The sequence below is a fragment of the Scyliorhinus torazame genome, chromosome 15, assembly GCF_047496885.1.
Source record: "Scyliorhinus torazame isolate Kashiwa2021f chromosome 15, sScyTor2.1, whole genome shotgun sequence".
Lineage (NCBI taxonomy): Eukaryota > Metazoa > Chordata > Chondrichthyes > Carcharhiniformes > Scyliorhinidae > Scyliorhinus > Scyliorhinus torazame.
In genome coordinates, this window is record NC_092721.1 from 32,142,812 (window position 1) to 32,154,924 (window position 12,113).

A 12,113-nucleotide genomic window follows, 5' to 3' on the forward strand; every position below is an offset into this window, starting at 1 on the left:
CGGACTCAGCCCACGGACTGGACTGCCAGAATTGTGCCCCGCATTGGCCGCTCGCCCGACCCGGACCACACGCACACATCGCCCCCAGTCCCGAATGAGGCCCCCCACCCTGCCCTCCATTCGGCCCTCCCCTGACTGTGGCGACTGCGGACTAAGTCCTCAGTCGCCACGCGGGTTTCCCGAACGGCAGGACCAGATTAGAACCACACCGTCGGGAATGCGGCCAGTTGGGGATGGAGAATAGCGTGGCGGGCCTCAGGCAATGGCCTGAGGTGGTGGATGCTCAGCATGGCGTACTCCATGAGTGAGCTGCTCTTCTGGGGGCAGAGAATAGCGTAACCGGCACCGGTCCTGACTTTGTGTAGGAAAACGGATTCACGGCCCCATCGCCGAACGCGATTTTGCCGTTGGGATACGGAGAATCCAGCCCCAGATCTATTGTCACTCAGGTAATGGCACAAAGCGAAAAGCTGAAAGACCAATAATAATAATCTTTATTGTCACAAGCAGGCTTACAGTAACACTACAATGAAGTTACTGTGAAAACCCCGTAGTCGCCACACTCCGGCGCCTGTTTGGGTAAACTGAGGGAGAATTCAGAATGTCCAATTCACCTAACAAGCACGTCTTTCAGGACTTTGGGACTAATGCCTGTATCATTCTTAAGAGTCCATGAGGGACACTATGCACTCCTTACCCCCCTGATGCCATAGACTTTGGCTGTGTTAGCAATAATGGTGATAGACAACTACATGTTTGTTCAAACAATAAACTACATCCTCCACTGAATTTTGACATTTCTTTACTTTCAAGCTATAGGTTAACAGCAGTTGTATAGATTAAAGGTGAATATGGTGTAGTGATATGCATCACTGTGTATTTATACAAGGGGTCAATGTAAATGCAGTACAACTAAGCAATCACTAGAGGGAGCACGGGAGATGTATAATTACAGACAGACAGGACGTCAGGGACACTCCTGACAGGAACGGTAGCTGGTGAGCAGGACACAGACTGGCAGCTCAGATGTAACATTGTATAAACACTGGAGAGAGAACAAACTCATACAAAGAAAGCATCTACTTCAACTGTAAGACTACGAGCTTTATTCAAACACAAGGAATAATACATGGTACCAGGAGTCTTCAGAACGCTTACCAGAAGGTTACACAAGATGCAGACAAAGCAGGATCGAAAACAGAAGAAAACTCGTACGTGGGGAGACTTCGCTGAGTCGATGAAACTCGTTGGAACTCCACCTCAGCTGAAAACAACCAGTAATTTAAGTCGTAGATGGAAAATCTTTAAACAAACGTTCAAACTATATATCGTAGCTAATGATTGAGCACGCTTCAGAAGAAATGAAAATAGCACTTCTACCAACAGGACATTAAGCGAGAGAAATCTATAAATGCTTTAATTACTTGAAATATGAAAATAACACCAAATTAGAAGTAATACTTAAAAAAATTTGAAGATTACTGCAACACCAGTAACACATTGCGCAGGGAATGAGTGATGCGAAACTCAAACAATGATTATCAGAACAGAAAGGTTTAACCCTGGAAATCGCGATTGACGAGTGCAGATCTCAAGAAAAAAATAACTTTATGTTTTTAACAAGAAAAAACACCGATAAAGTTCTTTTCCACGGGTCTGAAGAAGTTAAAATGGCGTCTGAGCACATTTTAAACTGCCCGGGGAAGGAAAGACACAAATCTGAGTCTGCGAATGTGCAGGAAACTGCAGCCGCACATGCGCAATTGAAAAAAGATGTTTTTGATTCAAATCGTTCGGCGCATGCACGGCTTGGACAAAAAGAGCGCACAGTTCGAAGAGGGGTCTGCGCATGCGCAATTGATTCCTACCCTTTATGTCATGACGTTAGAAGACTCAGACCACGCCCACTTAAAGGGGAAATGCCCAAAAATCACAAACAAGACTCTTGTAGGCACAAAACCAAAAAATGCAACCTCAAAAGACACAACATTGCCTGAGCTTCTACCAGCAGTTGAAAATAACTTTTGCAGCACCTGGAACAAGCAGTTTGCAGCACCCAAAGTGAAGAGCACAATGAAAAATCTGAAACCAAAGAAGGTGATTTGTTCATTGAACATGAAGAGAACAGTAACAAATCCGAAACAAAAAAAGATAATTTGTTTATCGAAAAATACTACTTAGACATGGCTGAGTTATTCGGATATGCTCATCATAGAATCAGCGATACAGTTGAAAAACTGAACACGACTCTACCCATGGTAGATGTATCCAATACCATGATACAATGGCAGATCGTCGATACATTGGATGACAGAAACCTGTCACATGACCAAGAAGAAAACAACGCCACACAGCGAGTATTGAACAACTCCATTGAGAGAGCATAGATCGACTCAACAGAGAGAACACTGCACAACTCCACACACAGTGCGATGAAAGACTCCACACAGAGAGCGATGCAAGCCTCCACAGAAAGCTCATTGCTAGACTCCAAAATGGAAGCAACTAAAGACTCCAGAGTGAAATCCATGCATGAACAAGACCATGAAGGTCTATCAACCATATCTGAGCAACCAGAAACAGACTATGAAAGTCTACCAAGCTCACATAATCAACAAAAAGACATTGTAAGTCTACCCACTGTATGTGAGACAAATGATGAAGAAATCACAATTCCCATACAAGGTGTGCAAGAGCACAGCGAGACTGACAGATCTCAGCTTGTCTGTACAAAAGAACTTGACAATCAAAGCACAACCACTCATGAGTCTAGTGAGACCTCATCAATTGAAACCTCATCTACTCTAAACTACCCACAAGACAATGAAATCTTGAAGATTTTGGCTCCAGAAGAGGAGCACCAAGAAACCAAAGATGATTCAAATGAACTAGAAATTACTCCAGAAAAGGAGCTCCAAGGAAGCAAAGAAGAGGAATCAAATCCACCACAAATAACTAATGTCAGCAAGATCAATACATCAGATCATTCTCACAATCCTCAAGAAGAAACGCTCAATGAAACATCAGATACCACAAAGGACACTGACACCAATAAATTTGAGAATGACCCAAATTATCCACATGGAACAGTCATTGAGCGCAACAAGAACAACAAAAACCACAAGAAGCACAACAGAAACAAGAACAACAACAGCAACAACAAAAACAACAAGAAGCACAACAAGAACAACAACAAAAACTACAAGCACAACAACAGAAACTACAAGAACAACAGTTAAAAACAACACCAAGAAGCATAACAAAGACAACAACAGCAACAACAAGCATGACAACAACAACAAGAACAACAATGAAAAACAAAAAAACAGAAACGACAAGCACGACAAAAAGAACAACAAGCACAACAATGAAAACAACAAAGACAGAAACGACAGAAACAACAAAAATGAAACAACGACCTGTACAACATGGTACAACTCTGCACATGAAGGACAATGCAACAACACACCCCAAAACAATAACAAGACTACAAACACACCATGGCATGACAATAAATCCCACTAATTCACATTTGCTCCGGAACAAACAAGCACACCAGTTTTCAAGGCAGATGACACACTAAATCGATACCACAAGCACAGAAAAAAGTCCACGGCAGTCAACATCAGTTGTTCAACCATTCGAACACCTCATGATGACTTGTTGGTTACTTAAAAGCAAGAACACTGACGACATCCACAAAGAAATTACAATATCAATATCACCATGTCAACAACAACAAAAACCTCAACTGAACAAACTCATAAAGTTTGGACTCATACATTTTTAAAATTAAGACTGGACTCATAAATATTAATTGGCTTTGTATAATCATCAATATCATCACAACTTGTACACATCATTTATCTACATGTTTTGTACAATTTTCTTCAACACAGTACAGAAAATATGTAAAACAAAAAAGGGGGGATGTAGTGATATGCATCACTGTGTACATATATACAGGGGGTCAATGTAAATGAAATACAACTAAGCAATCACTAGCGGGAGCACGGGAGATGCATAAATACAGACAGGCAGGAAGTCAGGGACACTCCTCACAGGAACAGCAGCTGGTGAGCAGGGCATAGGCAGGCAGCTCAGATATAACATAGTATAAGCGGTGGAGAGAGAGCAAACTCATATAAATAAAGCATCTACTTCAACTGTAAGACTACGAGCTTTATTCAGACACAAGAAATAATACATATGCAATGTGGATCTTTGGTCTCTATTGCACTATTAGGAGCTACTGGCAATGACAATTGATTTGAATTGTATTGTAATCATAAGTCCATCTTTATTTTAAGAATCTTGGTAAACTAGTTGGCTCTGAAAACCACTAACCTTAATCCTACTAGTTATCCTGCAATTATGCTCACTGTAATTTGGATGATTAATGGTAATCCACCCATTTTGGGATCGTTGGGCACAAGAGGTAAGTTAAATGGGTGCCACTGGCAGTTTAAATATTGATATGATAGCAAATTCAAGAATGGAGACAAAACAAACTGGCAACCAAGTGACAGCTCCACTTCTTACAAAATGATGGAATGGATAATCAGCAATAAACTCAAAGTAGATCTGTATTCTAATTGTATTTATATATTTGAAACCCAGAAAGCAATAACCAACATGGCTTCAGAACGAGAAGATCTTACTTGTAGGTAGCCCGATGGCATGGTGCAGCTAGACTTCCAAAAGACCTTTCTCAAATGAAAAGCTATCAGTTGAGTTCAAAGCAATGGCGAAACGGAGTAAGTCTAATGGACAGTTTACTGCTTGCAAGGTGGAAAGCAGAAAAAGTTCATTGGAAGTGTTAGCCGAGGAGAGTTCTGTGAGGGGATGTGTGTGTGGGGAGATATGTATGGATAAACATATGGATGATAATGGCATAGTGTAGGTTAGATGGCTTTTGTTTCGGTGCAACATCGTGGGCCGAAGGGCCTGTACTGCGCTGTATTGTTCTATGTTCTATGTTCTATATGGAACAATCGAATGTGGACAGAAATGATCATCCTCATTTTCAATTACCTTGTCAACTTGCAAGTGCCCAAACTGCAGAAAAAAAAGCAAGGGTTCACTGTTGGGTTGTTATTAGAGGTTATGATCCGTTGAAAGTAGGTCAGTGTTGGTGAAACATTGTCATTCCAATTTTGCAGGTCACCTGCTGTCAACACCATTAGCTAAGGGAATGCAGGATGCTTATTTTTTGTATTGCCTCGTGACCAATGCGTAAAAGGTGAAATTCCAACGGGTTTTCAGTCAATTGTGTGGTTAAGCTAAGGAATGCAATTTGATTTATAAGTGAATTTTATCTTAGACTATGTATTTTTTGATATTTTTGCACAATGGTTCTTTCGTAAAGCGTGGGGAGTCCGACGAGTTTCTCAACAGTCTTTCTATTCAGCAAACAATACTACCTACACGAGGCCCAGTACACCTCGCTGGGCCCTCTCTCCTTTCTAATCAGCCCCACACTGGCTGAACTCTTCTATCAGTGCTAATAAGCTACTCTGCCCAGAGTGATGGAGCTTGCAGCACCAATGAGCACAGGGAAATAATCATCCCCAGCTGGATGTGTTCCATCCAAGTTATTGCAGGCTCTTTCAAAAATGCTGCTGATCCATTGTGCAAATATATGGCAAACAATTGAAGTGACACAGATAAAGGAATGAAGCTGGTTTTCACTTTAAGCTGAAGGTTCCGTGACAACTGATGCATGCTGGATTATCTCTGACACTCGGTGTTTCTGTGCTTCCTTTCATCCCTTTGTCGTTTGGGCAGAAACTAACTGTCACCGCGGCCTTGGAACTTTTGTCGTACTAGGTCGGCTGAACCACAATACACTTGGATCTAAGATTGGGACAGCACCGAGTAATGAACGCACAGCTTGGCATTCAGCCCCTGTCACAGTCAGCCAACCAAGCACATTGCTGGGTATTGGATGCACCCAGGCCGAACATGGAAAACCATGGCACCAAGTTCAGCCACAGTAAGTACTGCTCGGAAAATGGCTGTGAAAGAGCTTCCTTTGGGGAAGTGCTCAATGCTGAAAAACTTAGTTTTCACCTCCGATGTGAGGAGGTAGAATTTAAGACTCAAGTGACTATTCAGAATGAAGCTTAAACAGAATTACAAAACGTTATGCCAAAACTATATTAAAAATCCTGCAATCCAATATAGTGGTAGATATTTATTCAGGGCTTCTTTTCAATCTGAAACTTTTTTGGGGTTGTCAGCTTTTTGCATTTCCAAGTTCTGTAGATTGGCATGTATGTGTCAGAGCTTTTATTTTTGGATTCTGTTCTCTGTGCATTACTAATAGCGGAGCAAACTGTCACTTGGGATTTTCATATACATAAACAAAGTGGGTTATCACATTTTTACCTTACTATTAAACTTCTTGTCTTGAGAACTATTCGACATTTGATTGCAGAAGAATTCAACAAATCCAAGTGTAAAATATAACAAATCCATTCGGCTTTGCAAACAGGCACCAGATCCTTTCACTCGCTTTTCTAATCATCTGACAACATGGTGGAGAGAAAAATAATCATAGCAGAACTGCCACGTCGTCATCAGAAATTACTTCTGGGTTATCATAGAATCCCTACAGTGCAGAAGGAGGCCATTCAGCCCATCGAGTCTGCACCGACTCTCTGAAAGAGCACCCTATCTGGGCCCCTGCCCTATCACCGCAAACCCCACTTAATCTTTTGGACACTAAGGGACAATTTAGCATGTCCAATGCACCTAACCTGCACGGCTTTGGACTGTGGGAGGAAACCAGAGCACCCGGAGGAAACCTACACGGGGAGAAAATGCAAACTCCTCACAGACAGTCACCCAAGGTGAGAATTGTGGCCTGGTCCCTGGCGCTGTAAGGCAGCAGTGCTAACCATTGTGCTACCGTGCCACCCACTTTCTCCTGAAGTAAAGGGAAACAATGAGAACTTTTTCCTTTTCCCATTTTCAGCAATCTATTTCTCATGGTGGAATAGCTACTGCTACTTTTTTTGTTGTGGAGATGCCGGCGTTGGACTGGGGTGAGCACAGTACGAAGTCTTACAACACCAGGTTAAAGTCCAACAGGTTTGTTTCGATGTCACTAGCTTTCGGAGCGCTGCTCCTTCCTCAGGTGAATGAAGAGGTCTGTTCCAGAAACACATATATAGACAAATTCAAAGATGCCAAACAATGCTAGGAATGCGAGCATTAGCAGGTGATTAAATCTTTACAGATCCAGAGATGGGGTAACCCCAGGTTAAAGAGGTGTGAATTGTACCAAGCCAGGACAGTTGGTAGGATTTTGCAGGCCAGATGGTGGGGGATGAATGTAATGCAACATGAATCCCAGGTCCCGGTTGAGGCCGCACTCATGTGTGCGGAACTTGGCTATAAGTTTCTGTAAGTACTTTTTTTGTTGACTTTTCGTTGTGGCCTTGAGAAATTATGGCGGGAGGTCATTCAGATCTCTTGGGACTTTTTGGGGGCTAAATTCTCTGCCGGCGGGATGCTCCATTTTGCCGCTAGCCTGGGAGTTTCCCGACAGCGTAGCTCTGCCCCACTATAGTAAACCCCATTGACCAGCCGGCGCAACAGAGCATCCCGCCGGTGGGGTGAAATAGAAATGTGGCCGGCGGGGCAAAGAATCCAGCCCCTAATCTCTATCCATTGCTCCCCTGCTCCAACTTCCCCAACATTGACTGGGACTCACTTAGTGCCAGGGGCTTAGACGGGGCGGAGTTTGTAAGGAGCATCCAGGAGGGCTTCTTAAAACAATATATAGACAGTCCAACTAGGGAAGGGGCGGTACTGGACCTGGTATTGGGGAATGAGCCCGGCCAGGTGGTAGATGTTTCAGTAGGGGAGCATTTCGGTAACAGTGACCACAATTCAGTAAGTTTTAAAGTACTGGTGGACAAGGATAAGAGTGGTCCTAGGATGAATGTGCTAAATTGGGGGAAGGCTAATTATAACAATATTAGGCGGGAACTGAAGAACGTAGATTGGGGGCGGATGTTTGAGGGCAAATCAACATCTGACATGTGGGATTCAGGACCGGCATGTTCCTGTCAGGAAGAAGGATAAATACGGCAATTTTCGGGAACCTTGGATAACGAGAGATATTGTAGGCCTTGTCAAAAAGAAAAAGGAGGCATTTGTCAGGGCTAAAAGGCTGGGAACAGAAGAAGCCTGCGTGGACTATAAGGAACCTTAATTAGGCCACACTTGGAGTATAGTGTTCAATTCTGGTCGCCACACTACCAGAAGGATATGGAGGCTTTAGAGAGGGTGCAGAAGAGATTTACCAGAATGTTGCCTGGTATGGAGGGCATTAGCTATGAGGAGTGGTTGAATAAACTCGGTTTGTTCTCACTGGAACGAAGGAGGTTGAGGGGAGACCTGATAGAGGTCTACAAAATTATGAGGGGCATAGACAGAGTGGATAGTCAGAGGCTTTTCCCCAGGGTAGAGGGGTCAATTACTAGGGGGCATAGGTTTAAGGTGAGAGGGAAAGGTTTAGAGTAGATGTACGAGACAAGTTTTTTATGCAGAGGGTAGTGGGTGCCTGGAACTCGCTACCGGAGGAGGTGGTGGAAGCAGGGACGATAGTGACATTTAAGGGGCATCTTGACAAACACATGAATAGGATGGGAATAGAGGGATACGGACCCAGGAAGTGTAGAAGATTGTAGTTTAGTCGGGCAGCATGGTCGGCATGGGCTTGGAGGGCCGAAGGGCCTGTTCCTGTGCTGTACATTTCTTTGTTCTTTGTTCTTGTTCTTGCCCTGCTAATTATGCCTTTTTAGTGTGGAATCCTTTTCATAGCAATGCTTAAGAGCGTAGGATTTTCTGGAAATCTGAAACAGAAATAGGAAATGCTCGAAATGCATTACAATTGAAAAGAGAAAAGGGATGTGTGTGGTTTCAATAGAACCCCTGGGCTGGATTTTTTGTAATTTCTTCGCCGCTTTAGGCAGATTTGAATAAATGATAAAGTAAGATGGGTTGGAAAGCAATGGCTCCCGACTTTTAAAGACGCATGCTTTTTCCCTTTGATAAATGTTGTCCTTGTGGTGATTTTCCCTTTAAGAGCAACATGGCAGAGTAAGGGTGAACTGGCTTGCCTGACCAATTGGGACTCAGAGTGGAGAATCACCCTGCCCATGGGGAAGAATTCTCCTAAGCAGAGGTATTTTAGAATGAGCTGTAAACATGCTGCTGCTCTTGAAGGACACTAAATATTTTTTATTTGGTAAGACATTGCAAATAAAATGCAACTCTAAATTTTATCTTTTATTTCAAGCTCAAATAAATATACAAAAAAGTTCTTAAAGTGTAAACAAGTTTCCATAGGAACACTTCAGAATGTGATCCCATTTCTACGTCAACCATTTCACTGCATGCATAAACTAATCCACAATATTTTAAAATTCAAGCACTCAAGCATCAGTTACTGGCCCCAAAAGGCAGCCATTTACTATTACCCAAACCTCCTAGTTCAGCTAAGATTTCCAACTGGTCAGCAAGAGTTCTATTAACAGTTTGGACATTAACTCTTGCTGAAGGGCATGATGACGAACAAAGAAGCTCTATTTCACTTTCCCAGGCACAGGATGCCAATAAAGTATTAGCAGCACGATCCTCCACTTGGGATAGAAAGCCATCTTCCTTGGTCTGCTGCATCAATTTCCAGGCTGGTCTTGACATAACATAAAAGATCTGAGGTCTTTGAAATCCATTGAATGTTGAAGCAGCAGCAACAGTGCAAGTTCCCATATTCTCAAACACCATCCAGTCTCCAACCTGCAGTTCAGGCAAATTACAGCGATCAAGCCAATCGCAAGTTGGGCCCCAAATACTGGTCAAGTACAGCCTCTCATCAGATTTGGGTTTCTTGACCAGAACTGGCATTACATGAGCAGGATCATATAGTATGCAATTGAATGATCCATAAACACCATCATTTACATAGTGCATGAGGGTCATGTCACATTCACAATCATCCTCATCATCAGAGTTGCTCTGTTCATTGAACATCACCTTCTTAGCAATGATATTCACAGAAAGTGTGTAAGCAGATGCCACATAGAACCAACCAGGCTCAGCAATGACTTGAACTCCAAAATCAGTGGGGAAGTATTTGTCCAGTGCAGGATTGATAACAGCTGCAATCTCTTCAAATTTGAGTTTGGTGTCTTCCGAACCAGGAAAACCACCACCAATAATCAAGAAAATACATGTTGAAACCGTACTCTATCCCCATATCAAAAACAAAACGAGCATCTGGATTAGTCTGGGCATATGCTTGGGCATCTGTACAACCACTTTCCATATGAAAGCTTACTCCAATAACGTCAATATTCAGCTCTTTGGCACGTTCAAGGAGAAGCCTACTTGTCTTAAGTGTTCCTCCAAACTTAACACTCAGGCGTCAGACAGCCTTGGAATCATCAGCAGCAATGCGCAGAACCAGCTTGGCACTTGGATGACATCTTGCCACCTACATCAGCTCCACTTCACTATCAAATGTCATCTTCTGCAGCCCGTGCGTTGCAGCACATTTGATTTGTGGCAACTGTTTGCAAGGGTTAGCACAGATTATTTTGTCAACTGGATCATCAAAGTTGGTACCATCTGAATTTCAGTCTTACGAGCACAATCAAATCCAGCACCCAAAGTAGCGAGAGTTTTAACTACAGCTTGATCATGATTGCATTTGACAGCTTAAAAAGGAGTCACACAAGGGAGGACCCTGTGCCACCACATGTCTTAATTGACAATGTCACCCAAGTCCGCGACATAAAAGGCATCTTTGTCATCAGAATGAGAAACTTCATTTATTTTGCTTTCCAAGATGTCCCTGGCACTGAATCCTTCTTCGAGGAAGGCAATGTCAAAATCACCATTGCTGAAGTCATTCATTCTGAGGTTGATAGAAGTTTTACAAGTGCAGGAATTCGCAACATGCAACAAAATGGGCAAGTAAGAGACGGAATCTATTTAAAAATACAACTCAGATGTCTAGCCAGAGCGGTTTTCCAACAGAATTAAACCCTCGAAGGTACAACGTAAGGTCTGGGCTCCCCATGTCGCCGTTATACACCTCTCTGATTTGTTCCTTCTTAAAAAACATTTATGAAGACTGTGCCCATTGAAGTAGCCCGTTTAAAAAAACCGGAAGATTATTCTTCCGCTTCACAGCGCCACTAACGGACAGAATGAAGCCCGAAGATCACTAAATAAACCCCTTTTTGTCCATTAATGAACTCTCTAAAAGCATCATTGCAGTCTTAGTAATATGTAATTTTCCCTTTGGTGCTCAAAGCTGTATTTTTTCACTGTGGGCACTCATGGCTCATCCCTTGTACAAAACAGGCAGGACGGCACGGTGGTGCAGTGGTTAGCACTGCTGCCTATGGGGCTGAGGACCCGGGTTCGATCCTGGATTCGGGTCACTGTCTGTGTGGAGTTTACACATTTTCCCGTGTCTGTGTGGGTTTCACCCCCACAACCCAAAGATGTACAGGGTAGGTGGGTTGATCACACTAAATTGTCCCTTAATTAGAAAAAATAATGATTGGGTATTATAAATATAAAAACTAAATAAATAATTGGATACAAATATTTAAAAATATTTTTAAAATATTTAAAGAAACAAAACTTGCCGGCAGGTTTCGCGATAGCTTGGTGTCTCCCATGAAGCAGAAGAGGACTTAAGGATCATCGTCAAAAATTACTCCTGGGTTTTCTCCTGAAGTAAAGGGTGTTCTTTCCAATTTTCTGCAATCTCTTTCTCATTGTTGGGATACTTTTTTGTTCCTGCTAACTGGCTCCTGGTACCTTTTTTGTTGACTTTTCATTGTGACCTTGGGAAATTACGGAGGGAGGTTATTCTGACCAGGTCAATAGGCCTGTTCTGATCTCTACCCTCTTCTCATAATGCCTCTTTCAGTGCAGAATCCCTTTCATTGCAAAGCTTAGGAGTTGTTCCATATGTTTCGCTAGATCATCCCATTGGAGCATTGGTTCTCAAAGGTTTTAATTTGCAGACCGCTTTGGCAAACTAAAACTCTGAGACCACCGACCTATCAGCCCGACCCAAA

General features: G+C 42.7%; 1 pseudogene; it reads right to left on the minus strand.

Moving 5' to 3' along the window:
• Positions 1-9,413: 9,413 nt before the first annotated feature.
• LOC140391378 (ornithine decarboxylase 1-like) lies at positions 9,414-10,967 on the minus strand (annotated as a pseudogene).
• Positions 10,968-12,113: the final 1,146 nt, after the last annotated feature.